Here is a 21,391-nt window from a genome sequence, read left to right as displayed (position 1 = left end):
CACAGAATGATCCCTGCCTTCCTCCCACCGTCCCATTGAGATGGTGGCACAGAAATTTCGTCGCGATTGATATCTAGTGGCCTCATGCCCTCTTCCCCGCAAGATCCTAGCAAGGCTGTGGTCGCCACATGGCAGCACTCCTGGGACTCCAGTGGCATGTATCCGATGCACCACTGTCTGCTTTCTGTTACCGTAGAACTCTTCCAATGCCGATGAGTTATAAAGTTTGCGTCGCTATTAAATACTAGGATCTCCATAACAGCTTATATTGAGGAGATTAACAAAGTTGCTGTTGGCTCATTTTATCTCTTCTTGGAGCCCAATAGGTGTTTTGTGACGTACCACAGAATGATCCCTGCCTTCCTCCCACCGTCCCATTGAGATGGTGGCACAGAAATTTCGTCGCGATTGATATCTAGTGGCCTCATGCCCTCTTCCCCGCAAGATCCTAGCAAGGCTGTGGTCGCCACATGGCAGCTCTCCTGGGACTCCAGTGGCATGTATCCGATGCACCACTGTCTGCTTTCTGTTACCGTAGAACTCTTCCAATGCCGATGAGTTATAAAGTTTGCGTCGCTATTAAATACTAGGATCTCCATAACAGCTTTTATTGAGGAGATTAACAAAGTTGCTGTTGGCTCATTTTATCTCTTCTTGGAGCCCAATAGGTGTTTTGTGACGTACCACAGAATGATCCCTGCCTTCCTCCCACCGTCCCATTGAGATGGTGGCACAGAAATTTCGTCGCGATTGATATCTAGTGGCCTCATGCCCTCTTCCCCGCAAGATCCTAGCAAGGCTGTGGTCGCCACATGGCAGCTCTCCTGGGACTCCAGTGGCATGTATCCGATGCACCACTGTCTGCTTTCTGTTACCGTAGAACTCTTCCAATGCCGATGAGTTATAAAATTTGCGTCGCTATTAAATACTAGGATCTCCATAACAGCTTATATTGAGGAGATTAACAAAGTTGCTGTTGGCTCATTTTATCTCTTCTTGGAGCCCAATAGGTGTTTTGTGACGTACCACAGAATGATCCCTGCATTCCTCCTACCGTCCCATTGAGATGGTGGCACAGAAATTTCGTCGCGATTGATATCTAGTGGCCTCATGCCCTCTTCCCCGCAAGATCCTAGCAAGGCTGTGGTCGCCACATGGCAGCGCTCCTGGGACTCCAGTGGCATGTATCCGATGCACCACTGTCTGCTTTCTGTTACCGTAGAACTCTTCCAATGCCGATGAGTTATAAAGTTTGCGTCGCTATTAAATACTAGGATCTCCATAACAGCTTATATTGAGGAGATTAACAAAGTTGCTGTTGGCTCATTTTATCTCTTCTTGGAGCCCAATAGGTGTTTTGTGACGTACCACAGAATGATCCCTGCCTTCCTCCCACCGTCCCATTGAGATGGTGGCACAGAAATTTCGTCGCGATTGATATCTAGTGGCCTCATGCCCTCTTCCCCGCAAGATCCTAGCAAGGCTGTGGTCGCCACATGGCAGCTCTCCTGGGACTCCAGTGGCATGTATCCGATGCACCACTGTCTGTTTTCTGTAATCGTAGCACTCGTCGAATGCGGATTACTTAAACAATTTGCGTCGCTATTAAATACTAGGATCTCCATAACAGCTTTTATTGAGGAGATTAACAAAGTTGCTGTTGGTTCATTTTATCTCTTCTTGGAGCCCAATAGGTGTTTTGTGACGTACCACAGAATGATCCCTGCCTTCCTCCCACCGTCCCATTGAGATGGTGGCACAGAAATTTCGTCGCGATTGATATCTAGTGGCCTCATGCCCTCTTCCCCGCAAGATCCTAGCAAGGCTGTGGTCGCCACATGGCAGCTCTCCTGGGACTCCAGTGGCATGTATCCGATGCACCACTGTCTGTTTTCTGTAATCGTAGCACTCGTCGAATGCGGATTACTTAAACAATTTGCGTCGCTATTAAATACTAGGATCTCCATAACAGCTTTTATTGAGGAGATTAACAAAGTTGCTGTTGGCTCATTTTATCTCTTCTTGGAGCCCAATAGGTGTTTTGTGACGTACCACAGAATGATCCCTGCCTTCCTCCCACCGTCCCATTGAGATGGTGGCACAGAAATTTCGTCGCGATTGATATCTAGTGGCCTCATGCCCTCTTCCCCGCAAGATCCTAGCAAGGCTGTGGTCGCCACATGGCAGCTCTCCTGGGACTCCAGTGGCATGTATCCGATGCACCACTGTCTGTTTTCTGTAATCGTAGCACTCGTCGAATGCGGATTACTTAAACAATTTGCGTCGCTATTAAATACTAGGATCTCCATAACAGCTTTTATTGAGGAGATTAACAAAGTTGCTGTTGGCTCATTTTATCTCTTCTTGGAGCCCAATAGGTGTTTTGTGACGTACCACAGAATGATCCCTGCCTTCCTCCCACCGTCCCATTGAGATGGTGGCACAGAAATTTCGTCGCGATTGATATCTAGTGGCCTCATGCCCTCTTCCCCGCAAGATCCTAGCAAGGCTGTGGTCGCCACATGGCAGCTCTCCTGGGACTCCAGTGGCATGTATCCGATGCACCACTGTCTGCTTTCTGTTACCGTAGAACTCTTCCAATGCCGATGAGTTATAAAGTTTGCGTCGCTATTAAATACTAGGATCTCCATAACAGCTTATATTGAGGAGATTAACAAAGTTGCTGTTGGCTCATTTTATCTCTTCTTGGAGCCCAATAGGTGTTTTGTGACGTACCACAGAATGATCCCTGCCTTCCTCCCACCGTCCCATTGAGATGGTGGCACAGAAATTTCGTCGCGATTGATATCTAGTGGCCTCATGCCCTCTTCCCCGCAAGATCCTAGCAAGGCTGTGGTCGCCACATGGCAGCTCTCCTGGGACTCCAGTGGCATGTATCCGATGCACCACTGTCTGCTTTCTGTTACCGTAGAACTCTTCCAATGCCGATGAGTTATAAAGTTTGCGTCGCTATTAAATACTAGGATCTCCATAACAGCTTTTATTGAGGAGATTAACAAAGTTGCTGTTGGCTCATTTTATCTCTTCTTGGAGCCCAATAGGTGTTTTGTGACGTACCACAGAATGATCCCTGCCTTCCTCCCACCGTCCCATTGAGATGGTGGCACAGAAATTTCGTCGCGATTGATATCTAGTGGCCTCATGCCCTCTTCCCCGCAAGATCCTAGCAAGGCTGTGGTCGCCACATGGCAGCTCTCCTGGGACTCCAGTGGCATGTATCCGATGCACCACTGTCTGCTTTCTGTTACCGTAGAACTCTTCCAATGCCGATGAGTTATAAAGTTTGCGTCGCTATTAAATACTAGGATCTCCATAACAGCTTTTATTGAGGAGATTAACAAAGTTGCTGTTGGCTCATTTTATCTCTTCTTGGAGCCCAATAGGTGTTTTGTGACGTACCACAGAATGATCCCTGCCTTCCTCCCACCGTCCCATTGAGATGGTGGCACAGAAATTTCGTCGCGATTGATATCTAGTGGCCTCATGCCCTCTTCCCCGCAAGATCCTAGCAAGGCTGTGGTCGCCACATGGCAGCTCTCCTGGGACTCCAGTGGCATGTATCCGATGCACCACTGTCTGCTTTCTGTTACCGTAGAACTCTTCCAATGCCGATGAGTTATAAAGTTTGCGTCGCTATTAAATACTAGGATCTCCATAACAGCTTTTATTGAGGAGATTAACAAAGTTGCTGTTGGCTCATTTTATCTCTTCTTGGAGCCCAATAGGTGTTTTGTGACGTACCACAGAATGATCCCTGCCTTCCTCCCACCGTCCCATTGAGATGGTGGCACAGAAATTTCGTCGCGATTGATATCTAGTGGCCTCATGCCCTCTTCCCCGCAAGATCCTAGCAAGGCTGTGGTCGCCACATGGCAGCTCTCCTGGGACTCCAGTGGCATGTATCCGATGCACCACTGTCTGCTTTCTGTTACCGTAGAACTCTTCCAATGCCGATGAGTTATAAAGTTTGCGTCGCTATTAAATACTAGGATCTCCATAACAGCTTTTATTGAGGAGATTAACAAAGTTGCTGTTGGCTCATTTTATCTCTTCTTGGAGCCCAATAGGTGTTTTGTGACGTACCACAGAATGATCCCTGCCTTCCTCCCACCGTCCCATTGAGATGGTGGCACAGAAATTTCGTCGCGATTGATATCTAGTGGCCTCATGCCCTCTTCCCCGCAAGATCCTAGCAAGGCTGTGGTCGCCACATGGCAGCTCTCCTGGGACTCCAGTGGCATGTATCCGATGCACCACTGTCTGCTTTCTGTTACCGTAGAACTCTTCCAATGCCGATGAGTTATAAAGTTTGCGTCGCTATTAAATACTAGGATCTCCATAACAGCTTTTATTGAGGAGATTAACAAAGTTGCTGTTGGCTCATTTTATCTCTTCTTGGAGCCCAATAGGTGTTTTGTGACGTACCACAGAATGATCCCTGCCTTCCTCCCACCGTCCCATTGAGATGGTGGCACAGAAATTTCGTCGCGATTGATATCTAGTGGCCTCATGCCCTCTTCCCCGCAAGATCCTAGCAAGGCTGTGGTCGCCACATGGCAGCTCTCCTGGGACTCCAGTGGCATGTATCCGATGCACCACTGTCTGCTTTCTGTTACCGTAGAACTCTTCCAATGCCGATGAGTTATAAAGTTTGCGTCGCTATTAAATACTAGGATCTCCATAACAGCTTATATTGAGGAGATTAACAAAGTTGCTGTTGGCTCATTTTATCTCTTCTTGGAGCCCAATAGGTGTTTTGTGACGTACCACAGAATGATCCCTGCCTTCCTCCCACCGTCCCATTGAGATGGTGGCACAGAAATTTCGTCGCGATTGATATCTAGTGGCCTCATGCCCTCTTCTCCGCAAGATCCTAGCAAGGCTGTGGTCGCCACATGGCAGCTCTCCTGGGACTCCAGTGGCATGTATCCGATGCACCACTGTCTGCTTTCTGTTACCGTAGAACTCTTCCAATGCCGATGAGTTATAAAGTTTGCGTCGCTATTAAATACTAGGATCTCCATAACAGCTTTTATTGAGGAGATTAACAAAGTTGCTGTTGGCTCATTTTATCTCTTCTTGGAGCCCAATAGGTGTTTTGTGACGTACCACAGAATGATCCCTGCCTTCCTCCCACCGTCCCATTGAGATGGTGGCACAGAAATTTCGTCGCGATTGATATCTAGTGGCCTCATGCCCTCTTCCCCGCAAGATCCTAGCAAGGCTGTGGTCGCCACATGGCAGCTCTCCTGGGACTCCAGTGGCATGTATCCGATGCACCACTGTCTGCTTTCTGTTACCGTAGAACTCTTCCAATGCCGATGAGTTATAAAGTTTGCGTCGCTATTAAATACTAGGATCTCCATAACAGCTTTTATTGAGGAGATTAACAAAGTTGCTGTTGGCTCATTTTATCTCTTCTTGGAGCCCAATAGGTGTTTTGTGACGTACCACAGAATGATCCCTGCCTTCCTCCCACCGTCCCATTGAGATGGTGGCACAGAAATTTCGTCGCGATTGATATCTAGTGGCCTCATGCCCTCTTCCCCGCAAGATCCTAGCAAGGCTGTGGTCGCCACATGGCAGCACTCCTGGGACTCCAGTGGCATGTATCCGATGCACCACTGTCTGCTTTCTGTTACCGTAGAACTCTTCCAATGCCGATGAGTTATAAAGTTTGCGTCGCTATTAAATACTAGGATCTCCATAACAGCTTTTATTGAGGAGATTAACAAAGTTGCTGTTGGCTCATTTTATCTCTTCTTGGAGCCCAATAGGTGTTTTGTGACGTACCACAGAATGATCCCTGCCTTCCTCCCACCGTCCCATTGAGATGGTGGCACAGAAATTTCGTCGCGATTGATATCTAGTGGCCTCATGCCCTCTTCCCCGCAAGATCCTAGCAAGGCTGTGGTCGCCACATGGCAGCTCTCCTGGGACTCCAGTGGCATGTATCCGATGCACCACTGTCTGCTTTCTGTAATCGTAGCACTCGTCGAATGCGGATTACTTAAACAATTTGCGTCGCTATTAAATACTAGGATCTCCATAACAGCTTTTATTGAGGAGATTAACAAAGTTGCTGTTGGCTCATTTTATCTCTTCTTGGAGCCCAATAGGTGTTTTGTGACGTACCACAGAATGATCCCTGCCTTCCTCCCACCGTCCCATTGAGATGGTGGCACAGAAATTTCGTCGCGATTGATATCTAGTGGCCTCATGCCCTCTTCCCCGCAAGATCCTAGCAAGGCTGTGGTCGCCACATGGCAGCACTCCTGGGACTCCAGTGGCATGTATCCGATGCACCACTGTCTGCTTTCTGTTACCGTAGAACTCTTCCAATGCCGATGAGTTATAAAGTTTGCGTCGCTATTAAATACTAGGATCTCCATAACAGCTTATATTGAGGAGATTAACAAAGTTGCTGTTGGCTCATTTTATCTCTTCTTGGAGCCCAATAGGTGTTTTGTGACGTACCACAGAATGATCCCTGCCTTCCTCCCACCGTCCCATTGAGATGGTGGCACAGAAATTTCGTCGCGATTGATATCTAGTGGCCTCATGCCCTCTTCCCCGCAAGATCCTAGCAAGGCTGTGGTCGCCACATGGCAGCTCTCCTGGGACTCCAGTGGCATGTATCCGATGCACCACTGTCTGCTTTCTGTTACCGTAGAACTCTTCCAATGCCGATGAGTTATAAAGTTTGCGTCGCTATTAAATACTAGGATCTCCATAACAGCTTATATTGAGGAGATTAACAAAGTTGCTGTTGGCTCATTTTATCTCTTCTTGGAGCCCAATAGGTGTTTTGTGACGTACCACAGAATGATCCCTGCCTTCCTCCCACCGTCCCATTGAGATGGTGGCACAGAAATTTCGTCGCGATTGATATCTAGTGGCCTCATGCCCTCTTCCCCGCAAGATCCTAGCAAGGCTGTGGTCGCCACATGGCAGCACTCCTGGGACTCCAGTGGCATGTATCCGATGCACCACTGTCTGCTTTTTGTTACCGTAGAACTCTTCCAATGCCGATGAGTTATAAAGTTTGCGTCGCTATTAAATACTAGGATCTCCATAACAGCTTTTATTGAGGAGATTAACAAAGTTGCTGTTGGCTCATTTTATCTCTTCTTGGAGCCCAATAGGTGTTTTGTGACGTACCACAGAATGATCCCTGCCTTCCTCCCACCGTCCCATTGAGATGGTGGCACAGAAATTTCGTCGCGATTGATATCTAGTGGCCTCATGCCCTCTTCCCCGCAAGATCCTAGCAAGGCTGTGGTCGCCACATGGCAGCTCTCCTGGGACTCCAGTGGCATGTATCCGATGCACCACTGTCTGCTTTCTGTTACCGTAGAACTCTTCCAATGCCGATGAGTTATAAAGTTTGCGTCGCTATTAAATACTAGGATCTCCATAACAGCTTTTATTGAGGAGATTAACAAAGTTGCTGTTGGCTCATTTTATCTCTTCTTGGAGCCCAATAGGTGTTTTGTGACGTACCACAGAATGATCCCTGCCTTCCTCCCACCGTCCCATTGAGATGGTGGCACAGAAATTTCGTCGCGATTGATATCTAGTGGCCTCATGCCCTCTTCCCCGCAAGATCCTAGCAAGGCTGTGGTCGCCACATGGCAGCTCTCCTGGGACTCCAGTGGCATGTATCCGATGCACCACTGTCTGCTTTCTGTTACCGTAGAACTCTTCCAATGCCGATGAGTTATAAAGTTTGCGTCGCTATTAAATACTAGGATCTCCATAACAGCTTTTATTGAGGAGATTAACAAAGTTGCTGTTGGCTCATTTTATCTCTTCTTGGAGCCCAATAGGTGTTTTGTGACGTACCACAGAATGATCCCTGCCTTCCTCCCACCGTCCCATTGAGATGGTGGCACAGAAATTTCGTCGCGATTGATATCTAGTGGCCTCATGCCCTCTTCCCCGCAAGATCCTAGCAAGGCTGTGGTCGCCACATGGCAGCTCTCCTGGGACTCCAGTGGCATGTATCCGATGCACCACTGTCTGCTTTCTGTTACCGTAGAACTCTTCCAATGCCGATGAGTTATAAAGTTTGCGTCGCTATTAAATACTAGGATCTCCATAACAGCTTTTATTGAGGAGATTAACAAAGTTGCTGTTGGCTCATTTTATCTCTTCTTGGAGCCCAATAGGTGTTTTGTGACGTACCACAGAATGATCCCTGCCTTCCTCCCACCGTCCCATTGAGATGGTGGCACAGAAATTTCGTCGCGATTGATATCTAGTGGCCTCATGCCCTCTTCCCCGCAAGATCCTAGCAAGGCTGTGGTCGCCACATGGCAGCTCTCCTGGGACTCCAGTGGCATGTATCCGATGCACCACTGTCTGCTTTCTGTTACCGTAGAACTCTTCCAATGCCGATGAGTTATAAAGTTTGCGTCGCTATTAAATACTAGGATCTCCATAACAGCTTATATTGAGGAGATTAACAAAGTTGCTGTTGGCTCATTTTATCTCTTCTTGGAGCCCAATAGGTGTTTTGTGACGTACCACAGAATGATCCCTGCCTTCCTCCCACCGTCCCATTGAGATGGTGGCACAGAAATTTCGTCGCGATTGATATCTATTGGCCTCATGCCCTCTTCTCCGCAAGATCCTAGCAAGGCTGTGGTCGCCACATGGCAGCTCTCCTGGGACTCCAGTGGCATGTATCCGATGCACCACTGTCTGCTTTCTGTTACCGTAGAACTCTTCCAATGCCGATGAGTTATAAAGTTTGCGTCGCTATTAAATACTAGGATCTCCATAACAGCTTTTATTGAGGAGATTAACAAAGTTGCTGTTGGCTCATTTTATCTCTTCTTGGAGCCCAATAGGTGTTTTGTGACGTACCACAGAATGATCCCTGCCTTCCTCCCACCGTCCCATTGAGATGGTGGCACAGAAATTTCGTCGCGATTGATATCTAGTGGCCTCATGCCCTCTTCCCCGCAAGATCCTAGCAAGGCTGTGGTCGCCACATGGCAGCTCTCCTGGGACTCCAGTGGCATGTATCCGATGCACCACTGTCTGCTTTCTGTTACCGTAGAACTCTTCCAATGCCGATGAGTTATAAAGTTTGCGTCGCTATTAAATACTAGGATCTCCATAACAGCTTTTATTGAGGAGATTAACAAAGTTGCTGTTGGCTCATTTTATCTCTTCTTGGAGCCCAATAGGTGTTTTGTGACGTACCACAGAATGATCCCTGCCTTCCTCCCACCGTCCCATTGAGATGGTGGCACAGAAATTTCGTCGCGATTGATATCTAGTGGCCTCATGCCCTCTTCCCCGCAAGATCCTAGCAAGGCTGTGGTCGCCACATGGCAGCACTCCTGGGACTCCAGTGGCATGTATCCGATGCACCACTGTCTGCTTTCTGTTACCGTAGAACTCTTCCAATGCCGATGAGTTATAAAGTTTGCGTCGCTATTAAATACTAGGATCTCCATAACAGCTTATATTGAGGAGATTAACAAAGTTGCTGTTGGCTCATTTTATCTCTTCTTGGAGCCCAATAGGTGTTTTGTGACGTACCACAGAATGATCCCTGCCTTCCTCCCACCGTCCCATTGAGATGGTGGCACAGAAATTTCGTCGCGATTGATATCTAGTGGCCTCATGCCCTCTTCCCCGCAAGATCCTAGCAAGGCTGTGGTCGCCACATGGCAGCTCTCCTGGGACTCCAGTGGCATGTATCCGATGCACCACTGTCTGCTTTCTGTTACCGTAGAACTCTTCCAATGCCGATGAGTTATAAAGTTTGCGTCGCTATTAAATACTAGGATCTCCATAACAGCTTTTATTGAGGAGATTAACAAAGTTGCTGTTGGCTCATTTTATCTCTTCTTGGAGCCCAATAGGTGTTTTGTGACGTACCACAGAATGATCCCTGCCTTCCTCCCACCGTCCCATTGAGATGGTGGCACAGAAATTTCGTCGCGATTGATATCTAGTGGCCTCATGCCCTCTTCCCCGCAAGATCCTAGCAAGGCTGTGGTCGCCACATGGCAGCTCTCCTGGGACTCCAGTGGCATGTATCCGATGCACCACTGTCTGCTTTCTGTTACCGTAGAACTCTTCCAATGCCGATGAGTTATAAAGTTTGCGTCGCTATTAAATACTAGGATCTCCATAACAGCTTTTATTGAGGAGATTAACAAAGTTGCTGTTGGCTCATTTTATCTCTTCTTGGAGCCCAATAGGTGTTTTGTGACGTACCACAGAATGATCCCTGCCTTCCTCCCACCGTCCCATTGAGATGGTGGCACAGAAATTTCGTCGCGATTGATATCTAGTGGCCTCATGCCCTCTTCCCCGCAAGATCCTAGCAAGGCTGTGGTCGCCACATGGCAGCTCTCCTGGGACTCCAGTGGCATGTATCCGATGCACCACTGTCTGTTTTCTGTAATCGTAGCACTCGTCGAATGCGGATTACTTAAACAATTTGCGTCGCTATTAAATACTAGGATCTCCATAACAGCTTTTATTGAGGAGATTAACAAAGTTGCTGTTGGCTCATTTTATCTCTTCTTGGAGCCCAATAGGTGTTTTGTGACGTACCACAGAATGATCCCTGCCTTCCTCCCACCGTCCCATTGAGATGGTGGCACAGAAATTTCGTCGCGATTGATATCTAGTGGCCTCATGCCCTCTTCCCCGCAAGATCCTAGCAAGGCTGTGGTCGTCACATGGCAGCTCTCCTGGGACTCCAGTGGCATGTATCCGATGCACCACTGTCTGTTTTCTGTAATCGTAGCACTCGTCGAATGCGGATTACTTAAACAATTTGCGTCGCTATTAAATACTAGGATCTCCATAACAGCTTTTATTGAGGAGATTAACAAAGTTGCTGTTGGCTCATTTTATCTCTTCTTGGAGCCCAATAGGTGTTTTGTGACGTACCACAGAATGATCCCTGCCTTCCTCCCACCGTCCCATTGAGATGGTGGCACAGAAATTTCGTCGCGATTGATATCTAGTGGCCTCATGCCCTCTTCCCCGCAAGATCCTAGCAAGGCTGTGGTCGCCACATGGCAGCTCTCCTGGGACTCCAGTGGCATGTATCCGATGCACCACTGTCTGCTTTCTGTTACCGTAGAACTCTTCCAATGCCGATGAGTTATAAAGTTTGCGTCGCTATTAAATACTAGGATCTCCATAACAGCTTTTATTGAGGAGATTAACAAAGTTGCTGTTGGCTCATTTTATCTCTTCTTGGAGCCCAATAGGTGTTTTGTGACGTACCACAGAATGATCCCTGCCTTCCTCCCACCGTCCCATTGAGATGGTGGCACAGAAATTTCGTCGCGATTGATATCTAGTGGCCTCATGCCCTCTTCCCCGCAAGATCCTAGCAAGGCTGTGGTCGCCACATGGCAGCTCTCCTGGGACTCCAGTGGCATGTATCCGATGCACCACTGTCTGTTTTCTGTAATCGTAGCACTCGTCGAATGCGGATTACTTAAACAATTTGCGTCGCTATTAAATACTAGGATCTCCATAACAGCTTTTATTGAGGAGATTAACAAAGTTGCTGTTGGCTCATTTTATCTCTTCTTGGAGCCCAATAGGTGTTTTGTGACGTACCACAGAATGATCCCTGCCTTCCTCCCACCGTCCCATTGAGATGGTGGCACAGAAATTTCGTCGCGATTGATATCTAGTGGCCTCATGCCCTCTTCCCCGCAAGATCCTAGCAAGGCTGTGGTCGCCACATGGCAGCTCTCCTGGGACTCCAGTGGCATGTATCCGATGCACCACTGTCTGTTTTCTGTAATCGTAGCACTCGTCGAATGCGGATTACTTAAACAATTTGCGTCGCTATTAAATACTAGGATCTCCATAACAGCTTTTATTGAGGAGATTAACAAAGTTGCTGTTGGCTCATTTTATCTCTTCTTGGAGCCCAATAGGTGTTTTGTGACGTACCACAGAATGATCCCTGCCTTCCTCCCACCGTCCCATTGAGATGGTGGCACAGAAATTTCGTCGCGATTGATATCTAGTGGCCTCATGCCCTCTTCCCCGCAAGATCCTAGCAAGGCTGTGGTCGCCACATGGCAGCTCTCCTGGGACTCCAGTGGCATGTATCCGATGCACCACTGTCTGCTTTCTGTTACCGTAGAACTCTTCCAATGCCGATGAGTTATAAAGTTTGCGTCGCTATTAAATACTAGGATCTCCATAACAGCTTTTATTGAGGAGATTAACAAAGTTGCTGTTGGCTCATTTTATCTCTTCTTGGAGCCCAATAGGTGTTTTGTGACGTACCACAGAATGATCCCTGCCTTCCTCCCACCGTCCCATTGAGATGGTGGCACAGAAATTTCGTCGCGATTGATATCTAGTGGCCTCATGCCCTCTTCCCCGCAAGATCCTAGCAAGGCTGTGGTCGCCACATGGCAGCTATCCTGGGACTCCAGTGGCATGTATCCGATGCACCACTGTCTGCTTTCTGTTACCGTAGAACTCTTCCAATGCCGATGAGTTATAAAGTTTGCGTCGCTATTAAATACTAGGATCTCCATAACAGCTTTTATTGAGGAGATTAACAAAGTTGCTGTTGGCTCATTTTATCTCTTCTTGGAGCCCAATAGGTGTTTTGTGACGTACCACAGAATGATCCCTGCCTTCCTCCCACCGTCCCATTGAGATGGTGGCACAGAAATTTCGTCGCGATTGATATCTAGTGGCCTCATGCCCTCTTCCCCGCAAGATCCTAGCAAGGCTGTGGTCGCCACATGGCAGCTCTCCTGGGACTCCAGTGGCATGTATCCGATGCACCACTGTCTGTTTTCTGTAATCGTAGCACTAGTCGAATGCGGATTACTTAAACAATTTGCGTCGCTATTAAATACTAGGATCTCCATAACAGCTTTTATTGAGGAGATTAACAAAGTTGCTGTTGGCTCATTTTATCTCTTCTTGGAGCCCAATAGGTGTTTTGTGACGTACCACAGAATGATCCCTGCCTTCCTCCCACCGTCCCATTGAGATGGTGGCACAGAAATTTCGTCGCGATTGATATCTAGTGGCCTCATGCCCTCTTCCCCGCAAGATCCTAGCAAGGCTGTGGTCGCCACATGGCAGCTCTCCTGGGACTCCAGTGGCATGTATCCGATGCACCACTGTATGTTTTCTGTAATCGTAGCACTCGTCGAATGCGGATTACTTAAACAATTTGCGTCGCTATTAAATACTAGGATCTCCATAACAGCTTTTATTGAGGAGATTAACAAAGTTGCTGTTGGCTCATTTTATCTCTTCTTGGAGCCCAATAGGTGTTTTGTGACGTACCACAGAATGATCCCTGCCTTCCTCCCACCGTCCCATTGAGATGGTGGCACAGAAATTTCGTCGCGATTGATATCTAGTGGCCTCATGCCCTCTTCCCCGCAAGATCCTAGCAAGGCTGTGGTCGCCACATGGCAGCTCTCCTGGGACTCCAGTGGCATGTATCCGATGCACCACTGTCTGCTTTCTGTTACCGTAGAACTCTTCCAATGCCGATGAGTTATAAAGTTTGCGTCGCTATTAAATACTAGGATCTCCATAACAGCTTTTATTGAGGAGATTAACAAAGTTGCTGTTGGCTCATTTTATCTCTTCTTGGAGCCCAATAGGTGTTTTGTGACGTACCACAGAATGATCCCTGCCTTCCTCCCACCGTCCCATTGAGATGGTGGCACAGAAATTTCGTCGCGATTGATATCTAGTGGCCTCATGCCCTCTTCCCCGCAAGATCCTAGCAAGGCTGTGGTCGCCACATGGCAGCACTCCTGGGACTCCAGTGGCATGTATCCGATGCACCACTGTCTGCTTTCTGTTACCGTAGAACTCTTCCAATGCCGATGAGTTATAAAGTTTGCGTCGCTATTAAATACTAGGATCTCCATAACAGCTTATATTGAGGAGATTAACAAAGTTGCTGTTGGCTCATTTTATCTCTTCTTGGAGCCCAATAGGTGTTTTGTGACGTACCACAGAATGATCCCTGCCTTCCTCCCACCGTCCCATTGAGATGGTGGCACAGAAATTTCGTCGCGATTGATATCTAGTGGCCTCATGCCCTCTTCCCCGCAAGATCCTAGCAAGGCTGTGGTCGCCACATGGCAGCACTCCTGGGACTCCAGTGGCATGTATCCGATGCACCACTGTCTGCTTTCTGTTACCGTAGAACTCTTCCAATGCCGATGAGTTATAAAGTTTGCGTCGCTATTAAATACTAGGATCTCCATAACAGCTTATATTGAGGAGATTAACAAAGTTGCTGTTGGCTCATTTTATCTCTTCTTGGAGCCCAATAGGTGTTTTGTGACGTACCACAGAATGATCCCTGCCTTCCTCCCACCGTCCCATTGAGATGGTGGCACAGAAATTTCGTCGCGATTGATATCTAGTGGCCTCATGCCCTCTTCCCCGCAAGATCCTAGCAAGGCTGTGGTCGCCACATGGCAGCACTCCTGGGACTCCAGTGGCATGTATCCGATGCACCACTGTCTGCTTTCTGTTACCGTAGAACTCTTCCAATGCCGATGAGTTATAAAGTTTGCGTCGCTATTAAATACTAGGATCTCCATAACAGCTTTTATTGAGGAGATTAACAAAGTTGCTGTTGGCTCATTTTATCTCTTCTTGGAGCCCAATAGGTGTTTTGTGACGTACCACAGAATGATCCCTGCCTTCCTCCCACCGTCCCATTGAGATGGTGGCACAGAAATTTCGTCGCGATTGATATCTAGTGGCCTCATGCCCTCTTCCCCGCAAGATCCTAGCAAGGCTGTGGTCGCCACATGGCAGCACTCCTGGGACTCCAGTGGCATGTATCCGATGCACCACTGTCTGCTTTCTGTTACCGTAGAACTCTTCCAATGCCGATGAGTTATAAAGTTTGCGTCGCTATTAAATACTAGGATCTCCATAACAGCTTTTATTGAGGAGATTAACAAAGTTGCTGTTGGCTCATTTTATCTCTTCTTGGAGCCCAATAGGTGTTTTGTGACGTACCACAGAATGATCCCTGCCTTCCTCCCACCGTCCCATTGAGATGGTGGCACAGAAATTTCGTCGCGATTGATATCTAGTGGCCTCATGCCCTCTTCCCCGCAAGATCCTAGCAAGGCTGTGGTCGCCACATGGCAGCACTCCTGGGACTCCAGTGGCATGTATCCGATGCACCACTGTCTGCTTTCTGTTACCGTAGAACTCTTCCAATGCCGATGAGTTATAAAGTTTGCGTCGCTATTAAATACTAGGATCTCCATAACAGCTTATATTGAGGAGATTAACAAAGTTGCTGTTGGCTCATTTTATCTCTCCTTGGAGCCCAATAGGTGTTTTGTGACGTACCACAGAATGATCCCTGCCTTCCTCCCACCGTCCCATTGAGATGGTGGCACAGAAATTTCGTCGCGATTGATATCTAGTGGCCTCATGCCCTCTTCCCCGCAAGATCCTAGCAAGGCTGTGGTCGCCACATGGCAGCTCTCCTGGGACTCCAGTGGCATGTATCCGATGCACCACTGTCTGTTTTCTGTAATCGTAGCACTCGTCGAATGCGGATTACTTAAACAATTTGCGTCGCTATTAAATACTAGGATCTCCATAACAGCTTATATTGAGGAGATTAACAAAGTTGCTGTTGGCTCATTTTATCTCTTCTTGGAGCCCAATAGGTGTTTTGTGACGTACCACAGAATGATCCCTGCCTTCCTCCCACCGTCCCATTGAGATGGTGGCACAGAAATTTCGTCGCGATTGATATCTAGTGGCCTCATGCCCTCTTCCCCGCAAGATCCTAGCAAGGCTGTGGTCGCCACATGGCAGCTCTCCTGGGACTCCAGTGGCATGTATCCGATGCACCACTGTCTGCTTTCTGTTACCGTAGAACTCTTCCAATGCCGATGAGTTATAAAGTTTGCGTCGCTATTAAATACTAGGATCTCCATAACAGCTTATATTGAGGAGATTAACAAAGTTGCTGTTGGCTCATTTTATCTCTTCTTGGAGCCCAATAGGTGTTTTGTGACGTACCACAGAATGATCCCTGCCTTCCTCCCACCGTCCCATTGAGATGGTGGCACAGAAATTTCGTCGCGATTGATATCTAGTGGCCTCATGCCCTCTTCCCCGCAAGATCCTAGCAAGGCTGTGGTCGCCACATGGCAGCACTCCTGGGACTCCGGTGGCATGTATCCGATGCACCACTGTCTGCTTTCTGTTACCGTAGAACTCTTCCAATGCCGATGAGTTATAAAGTTTGCGTCGCTATTAAATACTAGGATCTCCATAACAGCTTATATTGAGGAGATTAACAAAGTTGCTGTTGGCTCATTTTATCTCTTCTTGGAGCCCAATAGGTGTTTTGTGACGTACCACAGAATGATCCCTGCCTTCCTCCCACCGTCCCATTGAGATGGTGGCACAGAAATTTCGTCGCGATTGATATCTAGTGGCCTCATGCCCTCTTCCCCGCAAGATCCTAGCAAGGCTGTGGTCGCCACATGGCAGCACTCCTGGGACTCCAGTGGCATGTATCCGATGCACCACTGTCTGTTTTCTGTAATCGTAGCACTCGTCGAATGCGGATTACTTAAACAATTTGCGTCGCTATTAAATACTAGGATCTCCATAACAGCTTATATTGAGGAGATTAACAAAGTTGCTGTTGGCTCATTTTATCTCTTCTTGGAGCCCAATAGGTGTTTTGTGACGTACCACAGAATGATCCCTGCCTTCCTCCCACCGTCCCATTGAGATGGTGGCACAGAAATTTCGTCGCGATTGATATCTAGTGGCCTCATGCCCTCTTCCCCGCAAGATCCTAGCAAGGCTGTGGTCGCCACATGGCAGCACTCCTGGGACTCCAGTGGCATGTATCAGATGCACCACTGTCTGTTTTCTGTAATCGTAGCACTCGTCGAATGCGGATTACTTAAACAATTTGCGTCGCTATTAAATACTAGGATCTCCATAACAGCTTATATTGAGGAGATTAACAAAGTTGCTGTTGGCTCATTTTATCTCTTCTTTGAGCCCAATAGGTGTTTTGTGACGTACCACAGAATGATCCCTGCCTTCCTCCCACCGTCCCATTGAGATGGTGGCACAGAAATTTCGTCGCGATTGATATCTAGTGGCCTCATGCCCTCTTCCCCGCAAGATCCTAGCAAGGCTGTGGTCGCCACATGGCAGCTCTCCTGGGACTCCAGTGGCATGTATCCGATGCACCACTGTCTGTTTTCTGTAATCGTAGCACTCGTCGAATGCGGATTACTTAAACAATTTGCGTCGCTATTAAATACTAGGATCTCCATAACAGCTTATATTGAGGAGATTAACAAAGTTGCTGTTGGCTCATTTTATCTCTTCTTGGAGCCCAATAGGTGTTTTGTGACGTACCACAGAATGATCCCTGCCTTCCTCCCACCGTCCCATTGAGATGGTGGCACAGAAATTTCGTCGCGATTGATATCTAGTGGCCTCATGCCCTCTTCCCCGCAAGATCCTAGCAAGGCTGTGGTCGCCACATGGCAGCTCTCCTGGGACTCCAGTGGCATGTATCCGATGCACCACTGTCTGTTTTCTGTAATCGTAGCACTCGTCGAATGCGGATTACTTAAACAATTTGCGTCGCTATTAAATACTAGGATCTCCATAACAGCTTATATTGAGGAGATTAACAAAGTTGCTGTTGGCTCATTTTATCTCTTCTTGGAGCCCAATAGGTGTTTTGTGACGTACCACAGAATGATCCCTGCCTTCCTCCCACCGTCCCATTGAGATGGTGGCACAGAAATTTCGTCGCGATTGATATCTAGTGGCCTCATGCCCTCTTCCCCGCAAGATCCTAGCAAGGCTGTGGTCGCCACATGGCAGCTCTCCTGGGACTCCAGTGGCATGTATCCGATGCACCACTGTCTGCTTTCTGTTACCGTAGAACTCTTCCAATGCCGATGAGTTATAAAGTTTGCGTCGCTATTAAATACTAGGATCTCCATAACAGCTTATATTGAGGAGATTAACAAAGTTGCTGTTGGCTCATTTTATCTCTTCTTGGAGCCCAATAGGTGTTTTGTGACGTACCACAGAATGATCCCTGCCTTCCTCCCACCGTCCCATTGAGATGGTGGCACAGAAATTTCGTCGCGATTGATATCTAGTGGCCTCATGCCCTCTTCCCCGCAAGATCCTAGCAAGGCTGTGGTCGCCACATGGCAGCTCTCCTGGGACTCCAGTGGCATGTATCCGATGCACCACTGTCTGCTTTCTGTTACCGTAGAACTCTTCCAATGCCGATGAGTTATAAAGTTTGCGTCGCTATTAAATACTAGGATCTCCATAACAGCTTATATTGAGGAGATTAACAAAGTTGCTGTTGGCTCATTTTATCTCTTCTTGGAGCCCAATAGGTGTTTTGTGACGTACCACAGAATGATCCCTGCCTTCCTCCCACCGTCCCATTGAGATGGTGGCACAGAAATTTCGTCGCGATTGATATCTAGTGGCCTCATGCCCTCTTCCCCGCAAGATCCTAGCAAGGCTGTGGTCGCCACATGGCAGCACTCCTGGGACTCCAGTGGCATGTATCCGATGCACCACTGTTTGCTTTCTGTTACCGTAGAACTCTTCCAATGCCGATGAGTTATAAAGTTTGCGTCGCTATTAAATACTAGGATCTCCATAACAGCTTATATTGAGGAGATTAACAAAGTTGCTGTTGGCTCATTTTATCTCTTCTTGGAGCCCAATAGGTGTTTTGTGACGTACCACAGAATGATCCCTGCCTTCCTCCCACCGTCCCATTGAGATGGTGGCACAGAAATTTCGTCGCGATTGATATCTAGTGGCCTCATGCCCTCTTCCCCGCAAGATCCTAGCAAGGCTGTGGTCGCCACATGGCAGCTCTCCTGGGACTCCAGTGGCATGTATCCGATGCACCACTGTCTGTTTTCTGTAATCGTAGCACTCGTCGAATGCGGATTACTTAAACAATTTGCGTCGCTATTAAATACTAGGATCTCCATAACAGCTTATATTGAGGAGATTAACAAAGTTGCTGTTGGCTCATTTTATCTCTTCTTGGAGCCCAATAGGTGTTTTGTGACGTACCACAGAATGATCCCTGCCTTCCTCCCACCGTCCCATTGAGATGGTGGCACAGAAATTTCGTCGCGATTGATATCTAGTGGCCTCATGCCCTCTTCCCCGCAAGATCCTAGCAAGGCTGTGGTCGCCACATGGCAGCTCTCCTGGGACTCCAGTGGCATGTATCCGATGCACCACTGTCTGCTTTCTGTTACTGTAGAACTCTTCCAATGCCGATGAGTTATAAAGTTTGCGTCGCTATTAAATACTAGGATCTCCATAACAGCTTATATTGAGGAGATTAACAAAGTTGCTGTTGGCTCATTTTATCTCTTCTTGGAGCCCAATAGGTGTTTTGTGACGTACCACAGAATGATCCCTGCCTTCCTCCCACCGTCCCATTGAGATGGTGGCACAGAAATTTCGTCGCGATTGATATCTAGTGGCCTCATGCCCTCTTCCCCGCAAGATCCTAGCAAGGCTGTGGTCGCCACATGGCAGCTCTCCTGGGACTCCAGTGGCATGTATCCGATGCACCACTGTCTGCTTTCTGTTACCGTAGAACTCTTCCAATGCCGATGAGTTATAAAGTTTGCGTCGCTATTAAATACTAGGATCTCCATAACAGCTTATATTGAGGAGATTAACAAAGTTGCTGTTGGCTCATTTTATCTCTTCTTGGAGCCCAATAGGTGTTTTGTGACGTACCACAGAATGATCCCTGCCTTCCTCCCACCGTCCCATTGAGATGGTGGCACAGAAATTTCGTCGCGATTGATATCTAGTGGCCTCATGCCCTCTTCCCCGCAAGATCCTAGCAAGGCTGTGGTCGCCACATGGCAGCTCTCCTGGGACTCCAGTGGCATGTATCCGATGCACCACTGTCTGCTTTCTGTTACCGTAGAACTCTTCCAATGCCGATGAGTTATAAAGTTTGCGTCGCTATTAAATACTAGGATCTCCATAACAGCTTATATTGAGGAGATTAACAAAGTTGCTGTTGGCTCATTTTATCTCTTCTTGGAGCCCAATAGGTGTTTTGTGACGTACCACAGAATGATCCCTGCCTTCCTCCCACCGTCCCATTGAGATGGTGGCACAGAAATTTCGTCGCGATTGATATCTAGTGGCCTCATGCCCTCTTCCCCGCAAGATCCTAGCAAGGCTGTGGTCGCCACATGGCAGCACTCCTGGGACTCCAGTGGCATGTATCCGATGCACCACTGTTTGCTTTCTGTTACCGTAGAACTCTTCCAATGCCGATGAGTTATAAAGTTTGCGTCGCTATTAAATACTAGGATCTCCATAACAGCTTATATTGAGGAGATTAACAAAGTTGCTGTTGGCTCATTTTATCTCTTCTTGGAGCCCAATAGGTGTTTTGTGACGTACCACAGAATGATCCCTGCCTTCCTCCCACCGTCCCATTGAGATGGTGGCACAGAAATTTCGTCGCGATTGATATCTAGTGGCCTCATGCCCTCTTCCCCGCAAGATCCTAGCAAGGCTGTGGTCGCCACATGGCAGCTCTCCTGGGACTCCAGTGGCATGTATCCGATGCACCACTGTCTGTTTTCTGTAATCGTAGCACTCGTCGAATGCGGATTACTTAAACAATTTGCGTCGCTATTAAATACTAGGATCTCCATAACAGCTTATATTGAGGAGATTAACAAAGTTGCTGTTGGCTCATTTTATCTCTTCTTGGAGCCCAATAGGTGTTTTGTGACGTACCACAGAATGATCCCTGCCTTCCTCCCACCGTCCCATTGAGATGGTGGCACAGAAATTTCGTCGCGATTGATATCTAGTGGCCTCATGCCCTCTTCCCCGCAAGATCCTAGCAAGGCTGTGGTCGCCACATGGCAGCTCTCCTGGGACTCCAGTGGCATGTATCCGATGCACCACTGTCTGCTTTCTGTTACCGTAGAACTCTTCCAATGCCGATGAGTTATAAAGTTTGCGTCGCTATTAAATACTAGGATCTCCATAACAGCTTATATTGAGGAGATTAACAAAGTTGCTGTTGGCTCATTTTATCTCTTCTTGGAGCCCAATAGGTGTTTTGTGACGTACCACAGAATGATCCCTGCCTTCCTCCCACCGTCCCATTGAGATGGTGGCACAGAAATTTCGTCGCGATTGATATCTAGTGGCCTCATGCCCTCTTCCCCGCAAGATCCTAGCAAGGCTGTGGTCGCCACATGGCAGCACTCCTGGGACTCCAGTGGCATGTATCCGATGCACCACTGTCTGCTTTCTG

Source organism: Schistocerca piceifrons, chromosome 1, assembly GCF_021461385.2.
Source record: "Schistocerca piceifrons isolate TAMUIC-IGC-003096 chromosome 1, iqSchPice1.1, whole genome shotgun sequence".
Taxonomy (NCBI): domain Eukaryota; kingdom Metazoa; phylum Arthropoda; class Insecta; order Orthoptera; family Acrididae; genus Schistocerca; species Schistocerca piceifrons.
Note: the sequence above shows the minus strand (reverse complement) of the source record.